This window comes from Nicotiana tabacum, chromosome 5 (genome assembly GCF_000715075.1).
Source record: "Nicotiana tabacum cultivar K326 chromosome 5, ASM71507v2, whole genome shotgun sequence".
Lineage (NCBI taxonomy): Eukaryota > Viridiplantae > Streptophyta > Magnoliopsida > Solanales > Solanaceae > Nicotiana > Nicotiana tabacum.
The window spans coordinates 20,924,273-20,945,788 of NC_134084.1; the positions used below are offsets into that span (position 1 = coordinate 20,924,273).

At 36.1% G+C, this 21,516-nt stretch overlaps 1 long non-coding RNA gene across 14 annotated transcripts; it reads right to left on the bottom strand.

Annotated features, from left to right (window-relative positions):
- Positions 1 to 6,697: 6,697 nt before the first annotated feature.
- On the bottom strand, positions 6,698 to 14,660 carry LOC107810408 (uncharacterized). Of its 14 annotated transcripts, XR_012709427.1 has the most exons (8): positions 14,374 to 14,655; positions 13,727 to 14,023; positions 13,577 to 13,638; positions 13,338 to 13,409; positions 13,173 to 13,193; positions 12,974 to 13,057; positions 10,995 to 11,358; positions 6,698 to 6,966 (listed from the first exon to the last, which is right to left on the bottom strand). It is a non-coding gene; the product is annotated as an uncharacterized LOC107810408 (long non-coding RNA). The 14 variants fall into 14 exon arrangements; XR_012709430.1 differs by adding an exon at positions 12,721 to 12,758 and having other exon boundaries at positions 13,173 to 13,638; positions 14,374 to 14,660; XR_012709431.1 differs by having other exon boundaries at positions 13,173 to 13,638; positions 13,727 to 13,789; positions 13,880 to 14,023; positions 14,374 to 14,658.
- Between the last annotated feature and the right edge of the window lie 6,856 nt (positions 14,661 to 21,516).

Sequence of the window (21,516 nt, forward strand, 5' to 3'; positions counted from 1 at the left end):
CTGATCATCTCCAAGATCCTCATTAGGTGCCTCAACAGGTGCCCCAATGCCCCCTTGCGGACCACCTCCTCGCCGTCCCCCACGACCCCGTGGGGCATCCCTGCCTCGTGGGATAGGCCTACCCCGATGGTGCTCCTTTGGCGCCGCATACTCAGCCTCGTGATCCAACCTCGCGCCCTCTCTGGCTTGCTGCAGGGTCCGGAGAGCCAGATCTTCCACCCGCTGGCCATACTCAATGACTGCAGCATTGTCGCCATGCTGCTACATCTCCTGTCCTAACTGGTAGAACATGTGATGCCCAATATCCTGCACAATATTTAAAATATTAATTAAATAACGCTATATCACAATTATAAGACTTATCCCACAAAAACATATCAGTGCCTTGTGCCTCCCGGCGTATGGTCTGAACCGACCACCAGGTACATGAATAGGGTTTTCGATCATCAGTCGGGTGTGACGGCGGTACCATGACGTATAGAGCTCAATAGTCGCCTCCTGGATCTGTGAAGGTGGTGGCAAAATCAAGTCCTCTCGCTGGTCCTAAATATGGACCTGCGTATCTAGCCATCCTACAAATTTATCATCCACTCTAGAACAATCATCCCACTGATAAAGTGTAGCCACCCATGCAGGCTCCCTCGGTATAGTCTGGGGACGGTCAAACTAGCCAAGTACACGCTCTGTGGCATGATGCTCTACCACATCGAGGCACACCATCGGGACGGAAGTGCTCCAAAGTAGTCGGTCAACCGAACAATAATCGAGCAGATCAGCTAGCAACTCGTCGTTATATGGTGTCCAGATGAACTATCAAATAATAACATAAAAGTGAGTATGCGTAACACAAGTAAATTTATAACAGGTAAGTTTAGGTACATATTTACCTGTCCGGCCTCCAGCATATCTAACACATCCTTGACAAGGGGGGATTATGATGAGCATCACTGCCTCGGTAGTTCCCACGTCGGAGAACCCACCTCGTAGATAGAGGGAGAAACGGAGGTGCTACACCTGACTCTAGTGGTGGCAAAGGTGGCTGCAACGGCAGGATCCGCTCCTAGGCCCAAACCTAAGATAAAAGGTTGACGTAAAATTTAAGAGTCATTTTGACTATATAGAATTCGAAGTAATGAACAGAGTATTCGAATATGTTGTCATCTGTAGAAGCAACAGAAAATTACATGTCCACCTAGGTGCCCATGCTAGCCTGACACATACTCGTGTACAGGTATGCTAGAACATCAGCACCCCAACTGTACTGGGGTAACTCATCTAGCTGCTGCAGATGATGTAGAAAGCGCAGACTCACTAGATTTCTCGAAGTGTTCGGGAACAAGACACCCCCAAAAAGAAGGAACAATGCCAACCTCGTGTACCGATGAATATGGAGATCCTCTGTCTCGCCGGTAATGTCGAGGTGCAATACCTCCATATGTTGTCTGATAGCTGTCACAGAAATGCGACTGCCCCCTCTAACTGCAGCCTCACCCTGTGGTCTGAAACCAGTATACTGCCCCAGCAAATCCAAATACTGGGGACGCGTCGTAGCTCTCATATACTGGGTCAGTGCAACGGCCAGTTCATCAACACGCAGCCCATATAAAACCTGAACATCCTGAAGCGTGATGGTGGCCTCTCCAGTGGGCAGGTGAAAAGTGTGTGTCTCCGGTCGCCACCGCTCTATCAACGCCGTGATGAGAGACCAGTCGAGCTGCATCCGCCCAATCTCAAAAATCCTAAGGAAGCCCGTAGCACGCAAGCGATGGACTACGTGGGGATAGAAATCTCTCTCCCTCAAAAAGTCTCACAAGTCGTTCGGTCTCCTGGCGCGGAGAGACTGATCCAATAGATGTCCCTCCCATACATAGGCGGACCTATGGTCGCCCTGTAACACTAATATCTGATCCGCAGCTGGTCTAGGATGCACATGCGGCAAGTCCATGTTGTCTACTGTAATTTAAACAATATTAATTGTGTGTTTCTGTTGTAATAAATTAAATAATTAATTATGTAATTGGATAGAATAATTATCTATGGGTTCTAGGCTCGATATTTGAGGCCTAGTAGCACCAAGCTATCCTTAATTATTATGTGTGTCAATTTCAATATTTTTAAAATTTTGTTAGTACAATAAATTAAATAATTAATTTTTAATTGGACAGAGTAATTATCTATGTATTCCAGGCTTGATATTTGAGGCCTAGTAGCAACAAGCTATCCTTAATTATTATGTGTGTCAATTTCAATATTTTTAAAATTTTGTTAGATTAATAATATAAATAATTAATTTTTAATTGGATAGAGTAATTATTTATGGGTTCCAGGCTTGATATTTGAGGCCCAGTAGCACCAAGCTATCCTTAATTATTATTTCTATATTTTTAAAATTTTGTTAGTTTAATAAATTAAATAATTAATTTTTAATTGGATAGAGTAATTATCTATGGGTTTCAGGCTCGATATTTGAGGCCTAGTAGCACCAAGCTATCCTTAATTATTATGTGTGTCAATTTCAATATTTTTAGAATTTTGTTAGTTTAATAAATTAAATAATTAATTATCTATGGGTTCCAGACTCGATATTTGAGGCTCAGTAGCACCAAACTATCCTTAATTCTTTTGTGTGTCAATTTCAATATTTTTAAAATTTTGTTAGTTTTATGAATTAAATAATTAATTTCTAATTGGACAGGGTATACAACTATGAGTTCCACGCTCGATATTTAATTTGACAACATATATTAATTTGTTAGTTCTGTAAGTTTATTTTATAAATTAAATAATTAATTTTGTAAAGTGTAATTGGATAGAGTTTGTAGTTAGTACATACTTAAGCTACAGAGACTCTACGCTAAAAACCTCTATATTTTACTACGCTAAAAGGCCACTATTCTTTAAGCAAATAAATAATCTAAACTAAATAAAAACAACAAACATATGAACATAACATTCACGAAATTACATATAAAACAGTAAAAGATATTTGCGAACAATTTCATTAACAATAAAAATTATTTCTCAAGTTTTAACTATTATTTTAAAACACTAATAATTTAATCCGGGTAAAAATAACATACAAATTTATTCGCAAACGTAACACAAATCAACGTGGAAACACATTCAAGAAAACAAATATACATATGCTCTACGGTTTCGACATAAACTAAATCGGAATACCTCGATTTATGTTTTTTGAAATATCGGAAATTTGAAATTTTGACCCCGAAAAAAGGAATCCAAGGCTTGGGTTGTATGCGGGACCTACGCTCTTCACTTTTTGTGTGACGAGTGGGGCCCAAGAATTTTTTTTTAATTGCGGGGGGAGGGGGGGACCAGCAGTGGTGGGGAGGTTTTTTTAAAAATGGCCACTGGTTCTGTCCTGGGGAAGAAGGTGGGGTTATATTTTTTTTATAGGAAAATGCAGTATAATACTACATTTTCCTTAAACGTAGTACTATATTACATTTTCCTATAAAAAAACAAATAATTAAATAAAACGTAATATAATACCGCATTTTACTTTAACGGTTAACTTTCCGTTAAAGTAAAACGCAGTATAATACTGCATTTTATTTAGAAATGTAACTTCTTTTTAACTGTATAAACATATTTTATGTCCAAAAAGCCATTATTTCAGTTTCGGACTCGTATCTATAGCCCTTGTCAACATATCTTAGGGATACTAAATATTCAGACTGATCACAATTTGGTACCAAAAATAGTAAACTTTAATGTAACGATTCTTAGTAGATTTTTTAAGAAATTGGCCAACCGCAAGTTCTTGAAATCACTTATCGTGACATGTATAAAATGAAGAACAAACCTCCAGCTTATTTAGATGTTAATGTGCCAAGACTGTCAGTACAGATTAAGGGTCGTTTGGTGTGGAAACAAGTTATTTCTGGATTAAAATCGCGGTATAATTAATTCCGGAATTAGTTATCACAGGGATAATACTATTTTAATACTTATGAGAGAGTGGAATAACAATCCAAAAATAATCCATAAATAACTTGGAGAAATAATTCATCTTAAATTTAATCTGAGGATTAATTATCCCTTATTCCTCGTACCACACGAGCCCTAACAAAGCAAAAATTGTCCCTTCAATGCCCACTAGACATAATCTTGTGTTCAATACAATCATAGGGATCCATCTAATTCTTGTGATAATTCTACTTGTGCGTTTTTCCATTATGACCAAAAAATTGTCAGGAATTCCAAGATTTAAGTTCCATCTAAGGATGCAGGTCAAATCGAGCACACCACAATATATATATATATATATTCCTCTTACTGCTTTTTCCAACTTCTCCATTACCTACACACAGGGGCGGATTTAGGGGCCGAAAAATTACACTGTATATATAAGGCAAAATCTGTTTTTAACCTCTGTATATTAAGTTTTGAACCCCCTTAACATAATCCAAAAATGTAGTTTAGCGGTCAAGGGGGTTCAATTCCCACTAACTACAATTTTTTTTATTAAACCCTTTTCGTGGAGATCCTGCCTCCGCCACTGCCTACACATATAAGTTACGAGTTTAACGTGTATATATAATTAACAGTATATTTTTTACACGATTAGATTAACCAAAAGATATCTACGGACAACCCACCATAAAAAGTTAAGATTTTTAATTAAGTTACTTGCTAAAATATGTACAAATTAATGACTTGATAGTGTACGTAAAATTTATTTGCATTATCGTCGCTGGTGTAGCCACATACAATGAAGGGTAATTAGTTAAATACCCTTCATCAAAAAATTATACCGGGTATATAAAAATTATATAGCGTATAAAAATTATTTTTTTATATACGTATATTAAGTCTCACCCTTAATGAAATTTCCGGCTTCGTCATTGTGCTTAAGGCAAAAATGTTCAAATTCTTAAGGAAACTTTAATATTATGCAAAAGACAAATTCCACTTATCAATTCTCCCTATTTTTTTTTTTAATTTGTTCTCTCGCAGTAATCGTATTATGAAGTGGGCTACAAAAGCTATACACATCTGAATATTAAGATGTGTATTAAGATTAAAACATTTGAATCTGAATACACATCGGAATATATTAAGATGTGTATTAAGATTTAAATACTAAATAATTAAGACTATTTGATTTTTAACATTTGAATGTATAAAGTTTATCTTTATTTAAAAATTAATAAACATAAAATTCAAATGAAATACTAACTAATCTAATATTCTATCAATAAAATATATAGTTTTTAAAAATATGATAGTTGTTGGTGGCGATGGCTAACAGGTGAATGCCGACTAGAGGCGGTGGTTGGTGGTAGTTTTGGTTGATGATGGTGGTTCATGCTAGTAGCTAGTAGTGATTGGTAGTGGTGGCGATTATGATTGAGGATGGTGGTGGTGGGTGGTGATAGTTAATAATATCGGGTGGTGGTAGTAATTGTGATTGAGAAAGGTTGTGAGTGAGTGGTGGTAGGTTATAATGATGAGTAGTGCCGGTTGTGGTTGTTGATGGTGACAAGGTGGTTAGTTGAGGTGGATGAGTGTTGATTATGGGTGAGAACGGTGGTGATCGGAGTGGTGGGGATGGTGATGGTCGATAATGGTGGCGGCTATGATTGAGGATGATGGTGGTGGTAGCGGCATGATGGTAGTTGATAATGGCGGTGGCGGCAGTTAATAATGAATATGTGATAACATCTTAATGAAATTAAGTCTCTGTTATAGATCTTAATCATACAGAGCTATTCAGACCCATTAAGTGATTGTGAAGTAAAAAAAACACATTTGATGATTAAGATCTAAATAATTAAAATTCTGACTTTAAAAACAAACACACTTAATGTCTGAAATCTGAATGATTAAGATTCAAACATCCATTAAGTGCAAACAAATGAGGCCTAAATATTAGATGTACTTTTTGGTGCGTTCACAATTGAATTCTCACGAGAAGTTTTATTTTGTGTCTCATACAACTTACACTAGTTGTATGAGGCTCCTTTTTGTCTCACAAATTTGTGGACCCCAATCTTCTACTTCTGGGTCCACAAAACTGTGAGACAAAAAAGTTGCATCATACAACTAGTGTCAGTTGTATGAGACACAAAATAAAATTTTCCAATTCTCACTTATGCTCGGGTGTTTTTTCTTCTGTTACGTGGTTTTGTAGAATGGAAAAGAATGCTTCTTTAGTCAAGTGCAACTTATTAAAAACATTAGATGTGGTTAGCCCGTGCTCAGTTTTGGTTTATGCTGTGCTTCTGTTTGGTCTACTTTAAATAGTGCTTGTCATAGAATTTTTGTTAGCTATGAGGACACAAATCAAGTTTCTTTATGTAAATAAACTTCTTCCACTCGAAGAATCCTAGATATGCAAAAAGAAGAAGCAATTCTCATTTCTCAGCCTCTGCCTCTTCATCGCAGAGGATTCTCATTTCTCAGACTCTTCATTACGGGGGCTGTGCAGAAATCATAAAGTTTTCAAGAAAAATATTGATAGCAAAGTCAAGAACTACCAATACATTTTTTGTTACACGCTGAAGCACGATTTCTTGGATACAATAAGACATGCATCAACCAAGCTAATTCGTTTCTATCGACTCTTCAGTCAGCATCTCTGTGACTATTCTGACAGTCTGTAATAAGCTAGTAGAATAAATATTTAAGTATAATTTATGGTGTTAGTTTAGCAAGTCATAAGTACTTCTAAATCACAAAAGAGAATTCTTAAAAGAGGACATCATTTTGTACACTGTTAGATCTTTATAATCCATTGTGCATCTGATTATTGTAGGGGGACTGAAAGACCATATGTGATGTAAGAATAGCTGAAACATGTCTTTTCAGCAGAATACTATCCAAAAACTAAATCCCATTTTACCTTTACATAAGTAAGATGGGTTACAGCATCTTTGCATTCAAACAGCGCTCACTTTGCAAGATAAGATAAGAGGGGTATTAAACCTATGCCAGCTTTACCTGAAAAAGGATAGTTTTAGCTACCAATTTGAACTAAACTCATATCAGACGAAATTTCTATTGTATGCCTATGGCTACAAAGGTCAGAAATACAAATACTTAATTCACACTCTCACAGGTAAGAATAACAAATAGACTCACCTTTATCTATATGATTAACACATGCAAAACAAACTATAATAGAACTGGATGTCTTTACTTGCGGCTGATGGAGAAGAGCGATTTTGGTTCCACATTCGTTACATACATGTTCAATAATTTCACGAGCTTTGTAATGTCACAATGCAGCAGAAAAATACATTGTCTTTTCTAGACTCAGAATGCAAAACCATAGCTTGTGTATAAATTGTATATCGATCATTAGTCGAGCATAGTTGACTTTTTACTGAATAGCCTAATGCTCGGTGACATATATTACTTGATTACACCTTGATTCCTTTCATCTTTTTTTTTTTTTTGAGAAGGTAACAAATTTTATAAATTAAGTAGAAAAACCTTTAGCATAAAGATTATGCTAAATGTTAAAGATAGTTACAAGACCCTCGAAAAAGAGCAAAAACGCAAACCCAGACTTGTGGTAGTTACAAAGACCCAATAATATCCACTATAAACTCTACATCCTCTACCAGAGCTTCTTTACACCAAAAGTGAAACAAAAATATACAATTCATCTTGATCTTCTGTTCAGTGTTAGCTCTATCTTCAAAGCATCTTGAATTTCTCTCCAACCAAATTGTCCACCAAATACATGCTGGGATCAACCTCCACCAATGCTTCTGCCTCAGTAGAATACGAGGCAGAATACCTGGGTCATTCCAGCAAGCTAACATTTTTGCAGTTGTCCTAGGTATTGCCCATTTCACACCTTTCATACTCATGAAAAGATACCACAGCCTACTAGGTACTTTGCAATGTAAAAAGAGGTGGCTGTTTGTTTCAATCTCTTTTCCACACAAGAAACATTTGGAACACATAAGCATTCCTCTCCTCATTAAACTGTCATGAGTTAGAACTGCCTCTTTGACTACAAGCCAACAAAAGCAAGCCACTTTAAAAGGGATTTTCACCTTCCAGATGTGCTTCCAGTGCCATGTCCCATTGTTCATGTGACCAGAGCTATTCAGGGCTCCATATGCTGACTTTACAGTATATACTCCTCCGTTGTTTCTTTCCCATATAAGTCTGTCCTCTTCTTCTGTGATGCCCTTAAAGCCATCCAACAATTTATAGAATTCAATGACTCTCGTAACCTCTCATTGAGGAACCTTCTGAACGTAACATTCCACTCCTGCGTACTCCATACCTCAGCCACAGTAGCTTGGGGTTGCTGCAGTATAGTGAACAAATCTGGAAAAACCTCTTTAAGAGGTCCATTACCAATCCAATCATCATTCCAGAAAGAAGTTTTATTGCCATTCCCCACTTTGATACTAACATTGCTGATAAATCCTGGCCATAAATTTCTAATTGACTTCCATACACTTACACCATAGGGTCCAGAAGCTCCTGTTGTACACCACCTTCCATCTGCCCCATATTTTTCACAGATAACCTTCCTCCATAAAGCTTGATCCTCCAGAGAAAATCTCCATAGCCACTTCATAAGTAAACTCTTGTTATGTTGTCTCAAATTTCTGATTCCCCAACCTCCATCCCTCTTGCTTTTTAGCAAAGTGCTTCATTTTACCAAATTGTAGGCCTTCTTCTCCTTTTTCCCTTGCCGTATGAATTTCCTCCTTAAAGCATCCACTCTTTTCTCAACTTTTACAGGAATTGGGAAAAAAGACATCATGTAAGTAGGAAGAGCATCTAGCACACTATTGACTAAAGTAATCCTCCCTCCCAGAGAAAGATAATTTCCTTTCCATACAGCAAGTTTCTTTTCACACCTCTCCAGCACCTCATTCCATAACTCCTGGGATCTATTTTTTGCTCCCAAGGGCATCCCCAAACATGTTGTTGGGAGATTTCCCACCTGACAGCCCAACACCCCCGCCAATCTTTGAATGTTGGTGACCTCATTAACTGTGTACACCTGTGACTTACTCCAGTTGACATGTAACCGTGAGACAGCTTCAAAGACAGATAAGATCAACCTCAAATGTCTAACTTGCTCTTCTTTAGCATCACAGAACACTAAAGAATCGTCCGCATAAAGCAGATGAGTAACTCTAGATTGCTACTGACATTATTCACTGCCTTGAAACCCCTTATTAACCTCTCCTGGTTTGCCTTCTTAATCATACTATTCAGACCTTCCATTACAATTATAAAAAGGAAAGGAGACAAAAGGTCTCCTTGCCTTAGCCCTCTCTGTGAAGAAAAGAAACCCTCTGGAGAACCATTAACTAGAATGGAAAACTTAACAGTGCTGATGCAGAATCCTATGCATTTGATCCACCTCCTTCCAAAGCCCATATTCTTCAGAGTTTCCAGCAAATAGTTCCAATTTATGTGGTCATATGCCTTCTCGATATCTAGTTTGCCAAGGATCCCTGGAATCTTACTTTTAACCCTGGAATCAACACATTCGTTTGCTATTAGGGCTGCATCCATGATCTGCCTACCTTTGATAAAAGTCATTTGTTGAGTGTCAACCAGTTTGAGAATTACTATCTTCAATTTCTCTGTCAACACCTTTGAAATGATCTTATACACACTACTTATGAGACTTATAGGTCTATAATCTTTTAGTTCCATCGCCCCAGCCTTCTTTGGAATTAATGCTACATAAGTAGCATTAAAGCTCTTCTCAAACAATTCCTGTGAGTGGAAGTTTTGAAAAGTATTCATCAAATCTTCTTTCACCACCTTCCAGCATTGAATCCCTTATGATTTCTTGCTCTTCAAACTCCCTCTGTAGCAATTGCTCCTCTGCCTCACTAATTCTAGGACAATCTGGAAAATTGAACTTTGGCCTCCATGCTTCAGATTCAGTGTATAAGTGCTGATAAAAGGCTAAGATCTCACCCTTTATAACTTCCTTATCATCCACTTGTATCCCATTAATATTGAGCTTGTCAATGTTGTTGAACCTTCTGTGGGCATTTGCAATCCTCTGAAAATACTTAGTATTTCGATCCCCTTGTTTTAACCATTGAACCCTTGATTTCTGCCTCCAAATTAACTCTTCATTTTTGGCAATCTCTTCCAATTCCATGACTAGGCTAGCCTTTTGCACCAACTCATCTTCAGAAAGATCCCCGGATTCTTGAACCACATCTAGTATAAGAATTTTGTTCAAACAGAGTTTTGTGAACCTCCAAATTTCCCCCTTGACATGTTCTCCCTATTCTTCTTTATATTCCTCTCCTGCAATCAAAATCTATAATATGCACAAGTAGCACCAAGCACCGCAGGCTATGGTTGTGATCCAAAACACTTCTATTCATGCCAAACTTCTGTAGAATCTCTTATGCTGGTCTGCACTATACTTTCAAGTGAGGTGACACTACGTACCTTGTATCAATCAACAAGTTCCAAAAATCTTACCACTTTCATATTTGTTGAAGTTGTCAATCCAACTGTTGTGCCAAATAATATTGACATAGGTTCTGTGACAGCAGTCACTGCCATCATGGGATTTTCAATATTTTGCAAGCCTCCCAATAGGACTCAACCCCAAAACCAAGGCAGATGTCTCATAATATATGTATTTCAGCCTGCTGATAACATTTCTTACATTGCTTCAAGATTACAATCAACCCCACAATCCATAAGGGAGTCTAATGGCGTATCCTGAGATATTTTATACCATTTTCATTGCTCTTTGCAGGACTCCTAACCTTAATCAGCCAGCAATTTCATATCACAAGCAAGCAAATGGAATTTGGTATTATAACTTTGAATATCTATAAGTCATATTTAATGTTTTTTGTTAACAAAAAATTAGACAAACAATAGCAATAGTGCAATAGAAAACACATGTAAGGAACCAAAGTACATCTCTAACATATTTCTTATACAAAATGACAAATACAACATATATGTTATTTAACAATCATGTGAAGTAGAAGTAGATAATGTACCTGTTGGACTCCTGGATGACATATGACATATTGTCGAACACCTGCAGAAAAATAAAGAAATAAAAATTATTCAGTCATTTCAGGCAATCATCAAACAGGGTGCACACGATGTACAATGATGTAATAGTGAGACTCGTTCATTTGAATGACATAGTACCAAAGTAGTCACAAGAAAGAACATAAAAGGGGAAAAGAGACGAATCTCACTATTCCAGATCGACCTTCTTAAGAACAAAATAGATATTAAAAATTAAACAAGAAAAACGTTTATATGTTCTCAATCCAAAATGGCCGATCAAACTCAAGTGTTCACTGTCACACTCAGATTTGCTGATTTGTACAAAACTCAAAGTGTTATCTTCACCTGCAGTAAGGAAGAAACAAATTTAGAAGGGGAAAAAGGAACTCTAAGTAATGAATAATATTTCAAAATTTTGAGGAAAGAAGAGGAACCCAAAGTAATCTTATAAAGGAAGAGCCCACCCTTCGCATTGTTCTTTCATAAAATGAATGAATATGAACTGCATATAAGTGAGAAAGGCATTGGGAACTACAAAAGTGCTATTGTGTGCTTCATGCACAAAATGTAACTCAAAGCAGAAACACGATAACTTGAACATCAAAGAAAATAAAGTCGTAAAATTCCCATTGAAACAATTTTAGATTCTTTTATTTTACAAGATGCATGTAACAAAAGGATTTCCAAGTCCTATTCTAAATGCAAAATACACGATATAAAGAATTGTAGAACATCTAACATATTGAATCATCTTAAAATGTTATATGAGATTTCTGCATTAATTGTTCTATGTTATATCCAAGAACCAACAAAGGAAAAGAAGAAAGAAACTTGTTTGGATTGTAATAATTCTTGAAGAGCTTTTGGCAGTATTAGCTTTAAGTAACGATTTACCTTGTTTCAATTGTGGGATTGTTATTACCAGGTTTAATTATGGGACTTTATCCACGGAACTCAAATTACTCTATTTAAGCTTCTTATATTTTTGTAGAAAAGTAATATTAAGTGGAAGTGCATCGAAACTTAGAAGGAATATGGGTTAATTCATGGACAGGCGTAGTTTTGGTTCATTCCCTTCCTGGAAAATTGTTGCAACAAATCAATCGAAGAATAATGTCTTGCTGCTTTTCATTTACACCACCAAAAATATAAAAAGAAGCTAGCAAAGACTTCTTCTTCCCATTCCAACAAATAGAAAATGGCCAAAGGAAATGAACTTCTATTCAAAACCGAAGCCATAGAAATATCGTATGTTCCTTCCTAAATAAATATGCAAAATAAGACAACCTAAGTGCAAAGTGGAAGCTTAGAAAGAGAGTACAGAAGATAATAAATTAATACTATCTCAAATGACAATAAAATATTACCAAACAATGTATATTTATAAACAAAGAACATTATTTCTAGAGGAGCACCGAATGATATCTTTATCACTCTTTACTTGGTCCATTGAATAGATTTGGTATGGAAAATAGTTTTAATGGATTTTCTATGATATGTATTCATGTGTTAAATAGCCATCCTATAAATTATTTCATTCTCAAATGGACATGTTCATATCTTCCATTCTTATTCTCCTGTTCAGTTTATACTCTTTTCATTTTCAATCTTTGCCATTTAACCTCCACTTTTACTTTATGTAATGTGATGCACTAAAGCATAATTGTATGCATTTAGGAAAGAAAAGAACATGTGGCTATCACTGACCGCAAAGAAAAGAGCATGCAGCTTTTACCGACTTTCACCTGACAGAAGAGTGAATTATCAATACTACTCATCTAACTAAGGCTAACCAGAAATCTAATTGTAAAGAGAAAATTAATATACTCCCTCCATTTCTATTTGTTTAATCAATTGTGAATTTCTCGATAGTTTATTCATTCTCAAGTTCAATTAAACAATCCAGACAGAATAAGAAAGATGAAAAGAAATAAGATGAATAAAGAGAAGTGGCACTCACTTAGAACTGCAATGTCTTTTCACCAATGAAGCTCGCTGAATTCATCAGAGAAGAAGGTAAAATAAATTTATTTATCATTACCACCTACAGAAATAATGAAAATATATGAATGTGAAAGCTTAAATATGGAACATAGAGAAGAGCTACTTGAATTATAGAGAAAGGTTTGGCAATTCTCAGGATGGAAAAATAATTTCACCTAACTGTCGAGTTCCCACATCTGTAATAAGGTAAGTAATAACACTAAGTCATCAGGCAAGAACTCGGCATCTAATAGAAGTTAGTATCCAACCAACAAAAAAAAATGCTAAATAAATCCTTATAAAAAATACACAAAAGAAATGGGTACCACATTGTGCATTACCCTCGATAAAATTTGCCTTGACTAATTTTAGGGCATTGTTGAAATTTCAACTCTTGAAATCTCGGCATATTTCTTACACCCAACACATGCACAACCACGAAAATTACACGTTTAATTAATTATTGTAGCCATAAAAAGTAACAGATAAGGCATCGTAGCTATAATGCAGCCTTTGAGAGGTTTTTAAACTTGATAAAAAATGTAATTGATGTTGAGCTAATTCAATCATCAATACATACCAAGTAGCAAAATGGCAGCCACCAAAGAACTCAGCATCAGTTTGGAGTGTATCTGACTTTTCCTGTTTATTTATATAAACAATAATACTACCATAAATATATAAGTAAATTATGCATTTCGTACAAGTATTCATTTAACTATTGACGCACATTATATTATTGAGAAATTCTGTATCTTTGGGGTTGATGCTAGATCTCTACGTTATAGGACACCTAAGAAAAAAGGAATAAAAAAAAATTAAATAGTACTCGAGGCATTTCGACAAAAATCTTTGTTGCATCAAAGTTCTTCCATTCCATTACTATTTCTTCTTTAAGCAGCACTTGAGGCATATCATCAAACATCTTTGTTGCATCAAAGTTGTTCCCTTTCCATCACTATGTCCTCTTCTTGATTGTAATTTCAGTGTACTTCCAAGAAGAATTCAAACAATCAACCACATGCATCTACAAAATCAACTAAGAAGCATGAAGATAAAGTAAAGACCATGTATGCATCAATCAAATAACCAAACTTGCACACGATGTATTAAGAACAAAAATAAAGCAAAAATACAAGGAGAATTCCAGAGGCAGTATGACGATTGTAGATCAATATCGAAAAATAGAATCACATGTTTACATGCCCATCAAGAAATAACAGATAAAAACTAAGTAAAATTAAAAAAATAACCAGGAAAACCTAACCAAAATTTTGAAATGAAACCAAAATCCAAGGCCAAAAGAAGAGCAAACAAAATAAATGCATAAGATGGGTAAGAGAAAGAGAAAAATAGTTGTTCAAGATTCAGACTTACTTTCTCTCTTGCCCATCTTCTTCAGGTGCATGTGCAGAATCGGTTAAAAGGAGAGCCAAAGCCACATGAATTTCTAGAATAGTTATAAGAAAGTCTGGTATCAGTAGTAAAACGACGAACATCGATGGAAGATGAATTGACAGAGCTAAATCTCTAAAACATCGTGGAACTGCGCCTCTCTTAGATTTCTTAACATCGAGACATCTTACTGGAAAAATTTGTGCAAAATCAAAAGCAATAGAAATTTCTGGACTGCACTGAAATTGGAGAAACTGGAGGAATAGTGTTTTACACAGTAAAACTGCAGTACACGTAGTACCGTGTTGACTTAATTACCAATTTATCCCTGAATAAACTCATAATTACCAAAGTACCCCTGTTCGTCCCTGTTGGTATACCCCAACTGCCGTTTCTAAATATTAGTAACAAATCAAATCCTTTTGTGTAAATCTTTCTATTTACTCCTTAGTCTTACGGTACATGTATTGTGCATGTATCCATATTAGTAAATATATAATCTTTTAAAACATCGTATAATATTAGACAATAATATGTTTTTACTAAAAATATGTAAATTTCTGAAAATGATGAATGTTGATCTTATTTAATTGGCTTAATAAATAAATAAAAAATATGATTTATTGTGATTTTTTGGTGTTCCACCAATGACAAAAATTATCCGAGTATCGTTTTTCTTTCTCTCCCCCCTCCTACTTTCTCTCTATCTCTACTATATTTTTAACTTTTTTTGTTGTTATTTGTTTTGATTGTTGAGTATCGTCTTAAAATATTATACAAAATAATTAATAAAAAGAAAATTGTTACTTGAGCAGATAAATTAAAGAGTTCGAAGATAGTATCGAATGAATTATACTCATGTTAACCCAAAAAAATTATGGTCATGTTACATTATTAAATAAGAAATAATTTATATAAAATAAAATCTAGATTGCTCTTAACCTAAATATCAAGACTTCCAACATAAACAAATAATCTTAATAATTTATTCAAATATTAAGATTGCTCTTGAATCTTAATAATTTTTGTTTTCACTTGCCAAATAGAGGTTAGACAAAACTGAAAGGGTCTCCGGGCTAGACACCCGTTAAATACTCTTAGATTATATGTGGGGGCTCTTGTCCTGTGAAGCTTCTGCTTTAAGCGCCCGGGACGTATGCTTGGCATGCATCCAATGTCTTGGGCACGAGCTCGTCAAAAAGTTACTGCGCAATCGATATAATATTGTATGTTAGATTGTCAAAAATTCATGAACAACTATTTAACTCGTCAAAAGCTCCATTCCTTAATCATGATTCAGAAGTTGAGATCAAACATTAATATCATGATATAAAAGTAAATTTAATTTCATCCAAAAATTCGTCAGGTTTTAATTTTTGATAGAACTTCATTATTTAATTCTTTATATTTTTCTCTTCAAATCTTGTTTTTTACTTTATTTCGTTTGATAATAATATTTTTTTATTTGTGGGTTATGAAACTTTTTTAATAACTAGTGTTAGTAGTAATAATTTACAAATAGCTATATTCATTTGTCACGGCACGGAATTCCCACTTTTGGGACTGTGATGACGCCTAATATTTCACTTGATAGACAAGCCAACGTTAGAGGATCTTTAAGCCAATTTTTAATCAATTCAAATAAGTAAAACTAATTAAACCGAAATGAAACTAAATTGGAGTACGAAATGACATAAAAATCAATAATATCTAAGTGCAACCCTGATCTGGAGTCACAAGTTCACGAACTTCTAGAGTCTCTATAAATAGGGTTTAAAATAAATACAAATGTCTAGAATAAAAAGAACAGTAAATAGGGAAAATTGAAGGGGACTTTAAGGTCTGTGGATACCAGCAGATCTACCTCGAGTCTCCAAATGCTAATCTAAGCTAATGCACCTCACGTACAGCTGGTACCAGTAATCTGCACAAGAAGTGTAGAGTATAGTATGAGTACAACCGATCCAATGTACTTTGTAAGTGTCGAGCTTAACCTCGACGAGGTAGTGATGAAGCTATAACGGGACACCCACGTAAATAAACCTATACAAACGGAAATATACGTACAACATAACAACGAATAAAGAATTAACAAGTACTATTGGGAGGGGACATGTGAAAGGGGTACACGATACGATAACTACAGCAGAGAATGATAATAAGAATCAGTCAATGAACCTTCAACCAACAAAATGAACAAAACATAATGAATAAAACTGTACGGCATCACCCTCGTGCTTTACTCTCAGCCTCACCATGAAACAGTAATAATGACAAGACATCACCCTTCGTGCTTTTACTCTCAATCTCACCATAAAATAATAAATACGGCAAAACATCACCCTTCGTGCTTTTACTCTCAAATATGGCACGACATCACCCTTCGTGCATTAACTCTCAAATATGGCACCGCATCATCCTTCATGCATTAACACTCTCCTCACCATGTAACAATGAACATATAACAATAGGGAGATTGAATGAGCAAGAAGACCTTACGTCAATAATGGTTCCACTATACCAACCTCAACTTCAAAAATAATAGTCAATTATCACAAATAGCTCATAAATGCAGAAAAACGATCAATTTAGTAATTAACTAGTCTAAGCATAGATATCATGATCGAAGAAAGAAATAAATTACAAGAAACAAGTCCCACCTGCATGCTTTGACCCAACAACAACACATAAATACTTGTCACCTCACATATACGTTGTACCCAATATTTAGACATGTAGCAAATAGACAAACAAGTCCTAATACCTCAAGTCAAGGTTAACCGCGAACTAACCAAATCTAGCAAATTATCAATCAAACGATTCAAAATAAGCCTTACGAACTACCCACGAATAAAAAAGGTTCAATTTATAGGTCATTATTGAAAAAGTCAACAAAATTCAACTCCCGGGCCTGCTTGGCCCAAATCCAAAATTCGAACCAAAACCCGATTACCCATTCACCCCCGAGCCCGGTTATGTAATTTATTTCGAAATACGACCTCAATTTGGAGTCTAAATTCTAATTTTACAAAAACCTCTAATTCTTCCCAAAACCCCAATTTTTACCATATGAACCAAATATTTTAGGTTGAAATCTTGTGAAATATAATGAAAAATTGAAAGAAAATAGGTTAGAATCACTTACCAATGAATTGGGGAAGAAGGGCTCTTGGAAAAATCGCCTCTAGGGTTCTCTAGATTTGAAAATTTGAAAGAATGAAAAAATTCCCGTCTAACTCAGGTTTTGACCAGGCGCAGTTGTCGCAATTGAGATCTTGCGAACCCCGCAAATGCGAGATTTTCTTTGCAAATGCAAAGTCCCAACATTTCCGCTATCATCGCATCTGCGATGATTTGTTCACAAATGCGAACTGTGCCATACTGCAAATGCGATCAAGTTTGCCCCAGTCCCACTTTGCAATTGCGAAGTAATTGTTCGTGAATACGAACCTGTGGTGCCCAGCTATTCTTCGCAATTGCGAGGAAATAAATTGCAAGCCTGACCGTGAGCCTGCATCAACGCAAATGTGAAGCCTGACCTCGTAATTCCAAGGTCTGAGTCATGCACCAAAACTGAAGAACACCAGCTATTTTTCTAAGTCTAAACTCACTACTTGGCCAATTCGAAACTCACCCGAGCCCTCGGGTGTGATGACCCGATAGGTCATTTCATGTTTTGAAACCTAATTTTATGATTTAAAGCCTTAAAAAAATCATGTTTTAGCCTTCCTAGATTTACATGCGTAGTCCGGGTGTCTTTTCGAAAAGCTTTTATGTTAAAAACTGAGAAAAGAAAAAAGAAATTGCTTAAAAACTTTATTTGAGTTGACTTTAGTCAACATTTTGAGTAAAAGGGTCTGGATTCGTGTTTTGACGGTCCCGGTGGATCCGTACTGTGATTTAGGAGTTGGGCGTATGCCCGAAATTGAATTCGGAAGTCGCTAGCCCGAGATATCGGACTTTGTCGAAATTTGAAAGTTAAAGGCTTAATGAATTTGAAATGTTTGACCAAAGTTTGACTTTTTGGATAACGGGTCCTTATTTTGGTTTTGGAATCAGGTATAGGTCCAATATCATATTTATGACTTGTCTGTGAAATTTGGTGAGAAACGAAGTTGGTTTGACGTGATTCGGACGTCCGGTTGTGAAAATAGAAGTTTCAAAGTTTTCTTAAAAATTTCATTTGATTTGGTGCTCAATTCGTAGTTTTAGGTATTTTTTTGGTGTTTTGATCGAGCGAACAAGTTCGTATAATATTTTAGGACTTGTGTGCATAGTTGGTTTAGAGTCCCGAGGGCTCGGGTGAGTTTCAGATAAGCTACAGAGTGATTTAGACTTAGAACATTTGCTGGTGTCTGCAATTTTTGGGAACTGGCCTCTGATCTCGCATTTGCGAGATTAGAGTTCGCATTTGCGAACATTCTCATTTTCTGTCAGGTTCGCATTTGTGAGCCATTTATTCGCATTTGCGAAGTGTGCCTGGGTCAGCCTAGGTTCACATTTGCGATTATAAGGTCGCATTTGTGGATGGCTAGTGTCCGCATTTTGTGAACAAAGTTTCACATTTGCGATGGGAGCTGGGGAGGGATATTCTTCGCATTTGCGAAGACATGGGTCGTATTTGTGATCCTCAGGTTTTGCATTTGCGAACATTTTATTCCCATGCGAAGCCCAGGTTGCAAATGCGACATTTGCAGCTAAACAAGATATGACTTAGACGGGATTTTTGGTTCATTCTTCAAATTTTCAAAACCTAAAACCTTAGAGGCAATTTTTTCAAGACTCCTTCTTCCCCCAATCATTGGTAAGTGATTCTAACCTATTTCCTTTCAATCTTTCACTATATTTCACAAGTTTTCAACCTAAAATCTAAGGTTTTCATGGTGGAATTGTTTTTTTTTTGTAGAAACTAGGGATTTGGTAAATGGGGATTTAGACCTCAAGTTGAGGTCGGATTCCAAAAAAATTACATAATCGGGCTCGGGGGTGAATGGGTAATCGGATTTTAGTTCGAATTTTGGGTTTAGACCAAGCGAGCCCGGTTGTTGACTTTTGTTGACTTTTTTGAAAAATGGCCTAAATTGAATTCTTGAAATCGTGGATAGTTCCTAAAGCTTAATTTGAATCGTTTGGTTGGTAATTTGCTAGATTCTATTGGTCCAGAGTCTTGTTTAAGAGGCAAGGCTGTGATTGAGCAATGAGTGGTCTTTGGAGCGAGGTAAGTGTTATGTCTAATCTTGACTTGAGGGAATTAAGAACCCTCGGATTATTTGCTATGTGAATTTTATGTGAGCGGCGTATATATGAGGTGACGAGTACTTATGCGCCGCCAAATTATCTGTTTTCCCATTTTTCTTATATTATCTCTTTCTCTATCTTAATTGTTACATGCTCTAATTGTGTTCCCATGCCTAATTGCTACTTGTTAGTCATTGTTTCCTCCTGTTCGTGATATTAGTTCTTCCATAGTTTCATTATTCCCTATTATTTTCTTAAGCTGGTTTATCGGTACCTTTTAGTTGTATATTCTGAATTAGTCTCGCTGTGTAGTATTACTTATGTGAATTTTCATGGTGTACAAGTTTCATATTTGTTTCGGTTTGGTATTTAAGTATTGTGAAGGGTTTTCTTGATTTGAATTGTGAATTTACTATGTATATATAGCACTTGATGTTCATATGGTGGGATCGGGTTGCATGCCGCAACAGGTGAAATAAGGGTGATATATTGAGATGGAATACGGGTAAATCTATGCTGTAAAGTTGGAACAGGTTTCACGCCACAACATGTGTGATAAGGGTGGATTGTTGTTGTGCTATAAGGGTGAACTATGATTGTAATATTGTGATATGGTGGGATCGGGTTGCGCGCCACAACACTTTTATTTATATTCACTGTTGTTTATGCTATTATGACAAAATAAGGGAGGAATATGAGATGTACGGTGGGATCGGGTTGCGCCCCGCAATAACCTATGTGTTTATATTTCCCTGATATGTGTTAGCTTTACGGTATTCTCTTTTGCGCTTAAGGATCGGTAATTTCTGAACGCCGTTGACTTATTTTTGGGAGTTGTAGTTACTTCTTGCAATTTACTGCTTTATTCTATTTTGCATTTTTTTTGCTTTTATTATATATACTACGTACAGGTTGTAGTGTGAGTGACCCGCCTTAGCCTCGTCACTACTTTGTCAAAGTTAGGCTCGGCACTTACGAGTACATATGGTCGGTTGTACTCATACTATACTCTTCACTTCTTGTGCAGATTTTGGCGTCGGTCCGAGCTGATCGTAAAGTTAGCTGTTGGATTCATTTTACACGAGACTCAAGGTAGATCTGCCGTCGTTCGCAGACTCTGGAGTCCCCTTCTAGACATTGCAATTTACTGTTTCTTTCCTTTCAAAATAATTGTATTTCTTTCAGACTTTTACTTGTAGTAAATCTTAGAAGTTCGTGAATTTGTGACTCCAGATCCGGGTTGTAGTAAATATTGAGGCTGTTAAATATATTTCTGCACTCGCTTTAATTTGTTTTAGTTTATTTGTTGTTATTTACTGAACTGAATAAGGATTAACTTAATAATTCTCTAACGTTAGCTTGCCTAACAAGTGAAATGTTAGGTGCCATCACCGTCCCGATGGTGGAAATTCCTGGTCGTGACATTGGGGCTCCAAACCAAACATCCACACAAGTTCAAAAATATCAAACAAACTTGCTCGCGCGATGAAATCGCCAAAATAACACCTAGAATGTAACGACCAGACCAACCGTTTTGAGATCTAGCGGTTGTTCGGTGTTTTGAAACCTTGTGTATATTCTCTTCATGTAATATGACTTGTACGCACAGTTGGAATTGAATTTCGGGAAGTTCAGAGTTGATTCGGATGAAAAATTCTCAATTCGGAAGCTTTAAGCTGGAAGAGTTGACCAAGGTTTGACTTTTGTGTAAATGACCTTAGAATCAGGATTTGAAGGTTCAAATAGGTTCATATGATGATTTCGGACTCGGGTGTATGTTCGGGTTGAGAACTGGGTGGTCCGGAGCATTTCAGCGCTTATTGTGGAAAGTTGGCAATTTGAAGGTTTTAGAATTTCATAAGTTTGGTTTGAAGTGGACTTTGGTAT